We start from the raw sequence: 9,697 nt of genomic DNA on the forward strand, positions 1-9,697 counted from the left end.
AAAATGTTTACAAATTAGGGGGAAGGCTTCTCTTTATAGTTAAGCTCCCTAGATCTAATGATACAGTTTAAAAGATTTAAACTCTATACAATCTTATCCCTTAGGATTTACAAAATTCATCATGGTAACTTTAGTTTTATTGGAATGTTTCACAAGGCCACCAAGGCTTCAAGTAGATGAGTTTCTTCATATGTTCCACGAATCAGGTCAGTTCAAGTGGGTCAAATGAGCTTCACTGAATTAGTTGACCTCCATAGGATGTTCTGTGTCCATTCGCCATTGGCTTCAATCTGTAACTTATGACATTCTCTCCCACCCATTCTCGTGACACACTCATTGCATCCTCGGAGTGACACAGGTTTCACTAGTCTCGGAACTGCATCAATACCTCGGCTAATTCCTAATTAGTCTCTCTATTAAGTAGTGAACCTTTGCCTCGACTTATGCCTCTACCATTGTCTAACTCTTATTGTTCCTCTCTTTTATACATCTCGATCGTAAGAAGCCATCGCTCTTACTTGCCCCTATTGTGACTCGCCACAATTGGGATCCCCTTGATTCTCACAAATTGATCCTCACAAATAGGCTTCAACACAACCACATTGAACATCAAGTTAACCTTGAGTATTGCTGCCAACTCTAGTTTATAAGCCCCTCAGCTTACCCGCTTTAACACTCTGAAAGGGCCCCCATGTCTTTTTCAAGCCAATGGTAAGACATAATGTAAAACACTAGGACATTGTTTCAGATATACCTCGCTCGTCAGATTTATTCGTTTTAACTACCCAGTTTGCATCACGACTTTTCCCACAAAGTCTGATGCACAACCCACCTCTCTCAAAGGTGGTAGCCCTACTAATTATTCAACAACCTTCATATCAATTTTCTGCACCTCTAGCATTTTCAAAAGGGTCTCTTTAGCACTCTAATCTACCAAGTTAATGTTTTTTCCATAAAAAACATCTTTAGGTAGTTGGATTACCGGTAATCCATTAGTTTTACCTTTCTTATTGTTGTTCACGAGTATCCAAAATACATATGCAATTAACAAAATAAACCAGCAAGTATTAATTTTGTCAAAGAAATTCAAGCAAAGAATAAAATCATAATCATCTAAGTCAATTACTTGAAAGTCTTCATTGCCTTTCAACTAGCTAATCTGTAGGTCAACTCTTTCTGCTACTCCCATAGTTGGGACCTCTTTTGACTTAACAGACTTGATCTTCTTAGTCGATTTGCTAATTGAGAGACCAAGTTTACCCACGATTTCCTCTTATACGAACAAATCAGATGCCAAGGTATCAACAAGAACACTCCTCCTTCAGCTTGTGATGTAGATGTCCACAAACACCAACCCGTTTTACTTGCGATCCCTCTTCACTTTAGCGAAATTGAGCATCATTAATCCAAGCTTCAATACTTTTCCTTATCAGGCTTCAGTTTCTCTTCTTCATAAATCATGAATATCTTGGATCGCTCTAGATAGTCTCGCATCCTATGTAGAACAAAATAAGAAGCACTATATTAGTTTCTTTTCATTCTCTTTTCACCTCAAATGGTTGTTAGGTTTCTTCTTCCCATTTTGTATTTTCCCATTACCACAATTCTTACTATAGCCACCATTGCCATTTTTATCATGTTCTTCCTCATGGTCTCCCCTACCATTGCTTGTCTCTTTACGCTTGGAAGACTCAAACTTTTCTTTCATTGGACCAAGTTCGACAAAAGACTTCGCCTCGACCATGGTTGTAATAGCCCGATTTAGGGCCTAAACGGAATGATGGTTTTAGAACCACAAATTCGAAGTCAAAAAATTTATTCTGATTAATTTTTAAGGTTTATTTATTGATTAAAATATTGTGTAAAAATATTGTTAAGTAATTTTATTGATAAAGTGCTTAATTGGACTTTTAGGACTAAATTGAAAAAGTTACAAAATATGTGTTCTAATTCATAAGTACTTGATTGAAATGGGAGTTTAAATATGAGGTCCTTACATGGAATTAGACCATTATGTTTCGTTTGGACAAAAATGGGCATGAATAGGACAAAATTTTAAAGAAAGGCCTTAAGGGTATTTTAGTCATTTGGTAATTAAAAGAAATAAAAAGGGAAAATAAGGCCAAAATTGACTCATCTTTTTCATGGAGGCCGAAATTAGCATGGGGGAAGCCATGGCTAGGGTTTTCAAGCTTTCCAAGCTCAATAGTAAGTCTGTTCTAGCCCTATTTTTCAAGTTCTTTATGATTTTGGAATCCCGGTAACTTGATTAAGCTTATTCTAGCAATAATTTAAGCTAGGGTTCATATTTGGAAAAATAGCCATAGGTGAAATGTGTTTATTTTAATGTTTTATGATAGAATATGAAGGCTGAAATTATGTTAAACAACTTTTGCTAAGCTGTTTTAAGCAAAAATGAGTAAAACGGCTTAATCGGTAAAAGTTGTTATTGTTCATAACTATGTGTTAGAGTGAGAATTTGATGTTGCCATAGAAGGGAAAAATGATCAGAATGTCATAAAACAAAAGAATAAGGGATGAAGTTTAATTCCCGAGCCTAGGGGAAAAAGTGTAAATATGCAAAAGTTTAGGGGCAAAATTGTAATTTTTCCAAAGTTTAAGTTAAGGACTGTTTTGAATAGTACATTAATTAAATAATTAAAATATGATGTTTTAGATCCTGGAAAATGAGATTTGAATCTAGAATGGGAGAAAAATCGAAAATCGAGAAAGTTGGTAAAATGACCGTTTTAGTATCGAGGTAAGTTCATACGTATAATAAGCATTAATTTATGCATGTTTCAATGTAAAATTGATATATTTACTATGATTATTGAGGTGTTGAAAGTAAGTATAATTATGATGATTTAAATGTTCAATATTAATTCGACATGGAAATGAGAAAGTATGTAAGTTTGTATGTTAATAATACATTAATTTTATTATGTTTTTGTATTTCAGCATATTTTATGTATTGTAGCTGATTTTTGAATCATAATTGACTATTGGAAGTATGGAATCAAGTATTAGAAAGAGAGAGAAATCCCGGTTGAACCTTCGGAAAGATTGGATGATACAGATGGTATGTAGCTAGGTCACATGTATGGTGCTGAGTGCACATCATGTGTACAAGAGAGCTACGAGACATTATGATATAGCTAGGTCGCATGGGTGATACTATGTGTACACCATGTAGACAAGAGAGCTACAGGATATATGTAGCTAGGTCGCATGCGTGGTTCCAGGTGAAGGACACCATGTAGACAAGAGAGCTACGAGATAAATTGGCTAGGTCACATGGGTGGTACTAAGTGTTCACCATGTGTACAAGAGAGGCAAGATTATGTGTACAATCGAGCTAGGTCGCATGAGTGGTGCTAAGTGAAGGCCACTATGTGTACAAGAGAGCTTCGATTTTAAAGGTGGGTTGTGTGCGATACCATCGCGTATCTGTTATTATTCCGAAGCGTTCAACTGGGAAATTGATTAAATGAAATTGTGTATGACTTTGTGATGATAAGTGTAAGTATATACGTGTGTAACTTATGAGAACTATGCTCAATATGTGATTGGAAATTGGAAAGATTGTTATGGGAAAGTGATAAATACAATTGAAATGTGAAAGATCAAAATTGATAATAAAATTGTTCTAGATAATTGCAGTGACGTGAATCTAAAAATTTACCAAAAATAGTATAAATTGAATCAAAGACTGAATGAGACCTCAAATTAGAGCTTAATGAGTCTATTTTCTTATAACAAAAACAGAGCAAGCAAAGGAATTCTATATTATGAGATATTTAAGGTTTTGAGGGACTAGTTCAGAATGACTACGTGAACCGCTGTTCTGACTTGAAAATAATCATTAAAAATTGTACAAAAATAATTATGGGATATAATTTATATGCCTGAAATCCTTAATGAGTCTAGTTTTAAATAAAATAAACAAGAACATCCTTTGAATTCTGTACGAGGAGAAAATTGATTCATAGAAAAGAGTGGTTAGAACAGTTGAGCAGTGAAACATGGGTAACTTCAATGAATAAACTATAATAATTGGATAGACCAAAAAATTTGAAAATTTTATAGTAAGAATATATGTGAATCTAATTTTAAGGAAAATTAACGGTTTGTAATTTGGAGTTTTGTAGCTCCAAAAATAAATAATTTAGTTTCCGGTACTCTGCTAGACAGCTTATTTTGAACCTATTTATGATTGTAATAGTGAAAGTATGTGTGTTTGTGATGGTAATATTCCGGGAACATACTGTGACTTTGTTTAAAGTATGATACTGTATTGTTTATTAATATTTACATACTTACTTACTAAGCTATAATGCTTACTCCCTTCCTTTCCTTTTTCCTATAGTGTCACAAGATGTTAGCTCGAGTTGGAGGTTGCAGAGGTTAAATCACACTATCAAACTATTGATCGATATATAAAGGTTTTAAAGTATTTTAAGTCTTTGGCATGTATGGAGACTCGTTTAATTGTTATTAAGTTGCTAGGAATTGGCTTAAAATACTGACCTATGTTATTTGAAGGTCTCTATTGTATAAAGTCATTTAATGTAGATAGTCTTGATTATGTTATTAATTATGAATTGGTTTTTATACAGCAACTTCTGCAAATAAGCCCTAATAGGCAAATTAAACATGCAATCTATAAAATTTCTTATCAATACTCTAACACGTGCATTTAATCACTCAGTAAATCATAAAAATCAATCGAAATAAACTTTACTATCTCAGATTTGTGGTTTCGCAACCACTATTCCATTTAAGCCCTATTTTGAGATGTTACAATGGCTTTGGTAAGCTCTTTGACCCCTATTTGACGCTACCCTTGCTTCACCCAAGGTTTGAACCCATCCTTGAACCAATAAAATGACTCTTTCTCATGCAAATTAAAGATTTAGAGTAATAACTTAGTAAACTCTCGAACATACTCACGAACTGTGTCTTGTTGTATAAGTCGACTCAACTTAACCCGAGCTTCTTCCTTAACATACTTTGGGTAAGACTACCCCTTGAATTCACTCTGGAACTCTTCCCAAATTCCAATTGTAGCTCCACATCATTTCTCATCTGTAGTCCTACAATGCCACCATAACAAAGCAACATCAATAAAATGCATAGTACCAATATTTACCTAAGCAGCATAATCTATAGTGCATTTGGCACGAAAGTATTACTTTATTCCCCATAAAAAGTTGTCCATATCTTTTCTAGGCATCATCCTATTACACTCTTTCACCTTAGGCTTGGATGTCACAGCCAAAACGTCATTACCCAAAGCAACTTTGCAAATAGCAAGCTCCCCTTCAAGCTCCATAATTTGTTCCTTCAAGGATATCACCATAGCCTCAAAAGCATTATTCTTCTCAGTTTGCTCACTGATGGTCGCTAAACTGACTAAAAATATGACTAAGGCAAGCGCACTTATCGAACAGTAGTATAGTTATGTGAGACTGGAAATATCGTATCCACAAGGACTAAAAGTACTAGTAATTACTATCTTTTTATTATCTAGTCTAAGAATTAAAAGGTTGATTTTAAACTAAAATTAACTATTTAATTAACTAAGAACACGACAGAAATAAAAGTTGGAAAATACTTTTGGAAAACCGATAGAGAAGACAATACCCAATGAAGAATCCACCTAGACTTCACTTGCTACTTCTAAACTAGACGATTTATTCACTTGACTTAATCTGTAGAAGTCCCTAGTTTATGTTAATATCTCTCTCGAGACTAAAAACAACTGACTCTAGGTTGATTAATTGAAATCTCTTGCTAATTAAAACCCCTATTGTCGCATTAACTCGATCTATGGATTCCCTTATTAGATTTGACTCTAATCCGGCAGATTTAATTCACCCTATCTCTAGGATTGCAATCAACTCTGCTTAATTATGGAAGATTTACTCTTAAACAGGGACTTTTGCTCCACTGAATAAGCATATCAAAACCTGAATTAATATCCTGAAATATTAAAGCAAAGATTAAAACTCATAATTAAGAATAAGAACAAGTATTTATCATATAATTCAAAAGATAATAAGATTCGTCTTAGGTTTCATCTTCCCTAGGTATTTACGGAATTTAGTTCATAATAATGGAAGAAAACATCTCAAAATTGGGAAAACAACAAAACATAAAGAAACCCAAAAACTTCGGTAGAACTTGAATGTAGATCTTCAGTCTTGAAGTCAATTCTACTTCCTAGCTGATTCCAATGGCTGTCTTCGAGTATTTTCAACCTTTTATTCCGTGTCTTCCCCTTTCTCCCTTGATCCTCTTCTAGGGTGTTTATATAGACTTTGGAATGCCCCAAAATAGCCCAAAATTAGCCTTTTCTAAATAGAATTAGACTTAGGCTCGATAGGGACACGGCAGTGTGCCATGCCCGTGTGATGGTGCTCAGGCCGTGTGCAATTCTGATATGGTTTTAAATTGACACGGCCATGCCACAAGAGTGTGTGCTCTACTCATGTGTCTAACACGAGATTAAAATATGTTACTATTGAGGTTTATCACTCACCCACAATAGTATTGAAGATCTCTTGCACCGTAACCACATTAGCATTGAGGGCCCTAATCACTTCTCCCTTGAGCTGATCATGTCTTGATTTTAGCTCTGTGGTGCATCCCTCAACTTCCTTGAGTGTCTCCCTCACATCACCCATAGAGCCTTTGAGTTTGGTAACCCTACTATCTAAATTTGACAACATATCCCTTGATCTACTAGCTTTCTTACCCCCCATGGGTCTCCTTAGACTCAATCTGCTCATCTGCTCCTTTATTCGTCTCAACCGATGGCTTCGAACCTTGGCTTAGATACCAACTATCACGGGGCTAGAACTTAAGTTTGGCAAGCTGCGTGGCCTTAAGTGATTTTTTTGCTTCAAATCTGCCTAAGTCAACCTTACTCTTGATAATGAGAATTCACAAATGAAATTCTCTAAGGCACCAAAATAAAATGAAAGCTAACTCTCAAACAAGGAAGCAATCGATGAACAGAAAGACCACAAGAAAGTAAAGCACACCAAGTGTTTAAGTAAATACTCTTAAAGCTTATTTGAAAACACCGGCTGATTTCGTTGGCTTTGTTCTCTTGACATTCCACTGATAGTTATTCAGTGACATCTCTTCTATAAATTCATAAGCCTCTTCAGGTGTTTTGTTATTTACGGTTCCACCGGCAGCTGCATCGATTAACTGCCTAGTTGAGGGGTTCTGTAAAAAGTTTGAACCTGTCGCCATAAAGGTAACCCATGGTGTGGGCACCTTCTCAATAAATCCTTATGCCTCTCCCATGCATCGTAAAGAGTTTCTAAATCCATCTGCACAAAAGAAGAGATATCATTCCTCAACTTTGTCATTTTAGCCGGCAAAAAATACTTTAGTAAAAAGTTTTTGGTCATTTGTTCCCAAGTAGTAATGGAACCTCGCGGTAACGAGTTCAACGACTATTTAGCTTTGTTCCTTAATGAAAAAAGAAATAACCGAAGACAAATGGCATCGTCAGAAATGCCATTTATTTTGAAAGTATCACCGAGCTCTAAGAAGTTGGCCAAATGAGTATTTGGGTCTTCACCCTACAAACCATTAAACTGAACAAACTGTTGAATCATTTGTATAGTGTTAGGTTTTAGTTCAAAATTATTTGCAGCAATTGCAGGTCTAACAATACTCAATTTAGCCCCCGCTAAATTAAGCTTAGCATAGTCATACATAGTACGAGGAGCAGGATTCTGATTCACAGGATTTGCGGCAACCACAGGAGGCAGCAGATTATTTTGATTTTCATCCATCTCCTCGGTATTATTGGTGTTGTCCTCGTGCTTTTCCTCTATATACTATAGACTTCGCCTTATTTCTCTACGATTTTTACGAACTATGCTTTCAATTTCACTGTCAAAAAGTAGAGGTCCTAACGGGTTTCTTCTAGTCATAAACTATAAAAACCTGCCAGAAGCAAATAAAAGAAAAATTAGTAATTAAAATAAAAACAAAATTAAATTGCAATAACAATAAAAAGGGTTAAAGTAATAAAAATTAAACGTTCCTAATATCTTAGTCCCCGGCAACGGCGCCAAAAACTTGATGGTCGCTAAACTGACTAAAAATTCGACTAAGGCAAGCATACCTATCGAACAATAGTATAGTTATGGAGAGACTGGAAATATCGTATCCACAAGGACTAAAAGCACTAGTAATTGCTATCTTTTTATTATCTAGCCTAAGAATTAAAGGGGTGTTTTTAAACTAAAATTAACTATTTAATTAACTAAGAACACGACAGAAATAAAAGTTGAAAAATACTTTTGGAAAATTGATGGAGAAGACAATATCCAAGGAAGAATCCACCTAGAATTCACTTATTACTTCTGAACTAGATGATTTATTCACTTAATTTAATCCGTAGAAATCCCTAATTTATGTTAATATCTCTCTCGAGACTAAAAACAACTGACTCTAGGTTGATTAATTGAAATCTCTTTCTAATGAAAACCCCTATTTTCGCATTTACTCGATCTATGGATTCCCTTATTAGATTTGACTCTAATTCGGTAGATATATGTCGTCCTATCTCTAAGATTGCAATCAACTCTGCTTAATTATGGAAGATCTACTCTTAAACAGAGACTTTTGCTCAACTGAATAAGCATATCAAAACCTAAATTAATATCCTGAAATATTAAAGCAAGGATTAAAACTCATAATTAAGAATAAGAACAAGTATTTATCATATAATTCAAAAGATAATAAGATTCGTCTTAGGTTTCATCTTCCCTAGGTATTAAGGGAATTTAGTTCATAATGATGGAGGAAAGCATCTCAAAATTGGGAAAACAACAAAACATAAAGAAACCCAAAAACTTCGGTAGAACTTGAATGGAAATCTTCAGTCTTAAACTCAATCCTGCTTCTGAGCTGATTCTAATGGCTGTCTTCGAGTATTTTCTACCTTCTACTCTGTGTCTTCCCCTCTCTCCCTTGATCCTCTTCTAGGGTGTTTATATAGACTTTGGAATGCCCCAAAATAGCCCAAAATTAGCCTTTTCTAAATAGAATTAGACTTGGGCTCGACAGAGACACTGCCTTGTGCCACGCCCATGTGATGGTGCTCAGGCTGTGTGCAATTCTGATATGGTTTTAAGTTGTTACGTGATATTCGTGACATGTTTTAAAGATTTATGAATGGATCGTTCCTGAGACTAACTTATTATCACAGTTAAGGCAAGTGTACCTATCGAACAGTAGTATAGTTCAGCAAGACCGGATTCTCGAACCCAAAGGAACCACGAGTACTAGTATTTACTTCCTTTTTATTATCTAGCCTAAAAATTAAGAGGTTTGGTTATCTAAACTAATCACTAAACTAAAAATGCAGAGAAAGAAAATTTGGGAAAATGCTTTTGGGAAAATTCGATTTATTAAGACAATACCTAAAGAAAAATCCACCTAGGCTTCTCTTGTTATTTGACTCTGAATCAGATGATTTATTCATTTGACTTGATCTGTAGAAATCCCTAAGTTATATTATTATCTCTCTCAAGACTAATAACGTCTAACCCTAGGTTGAATAATTGAAATCTATTTCTAGTTAACAACCTAGAATTGCGTTAACTCAATCTATGGATTCCCTTATTAGGTTTCACCCTAATCTGGCAAAATTTTATCACCCTAT

The 9,697-nt window shown here is 34.9% G+C and overlaps 1 non-coding gene across 1 annotated transcript; it reads left to right on the top strand.

Moving 5' to 3' along the window:
* The first annotated feature begins 7,272 nt into the window (after window positions 1-7,272).
* LOC128284682 (small nucleolar RNA R71) lies at window positions 7,273-7,379 on the top strand. The gene has a single exon (XR_008275104.1). It is a non-coding gene; the product is annotated as a small nucleolar RNA R71 (small nucleolar RNA).
* The last annotated feature ends 2,318 nt before the right edge of the window (window positions 7,380-9,697 follow it).

This window comes from Gossypium arboreum, chromosome 11 (genome assembly GCF_025698485.1).
Source record: "Gossypium arboreum isolate Shixiya-1 chromosome 11, ASM2569848v2, whole genome shotgun sequence".
Classification (NCBI taxonomy): Eukaryota; Viridiplantae; Streptophyta; class Magnoliopsida; order Malvales; family Malvaceae; genus Gossypium; species Gossypium arboreum.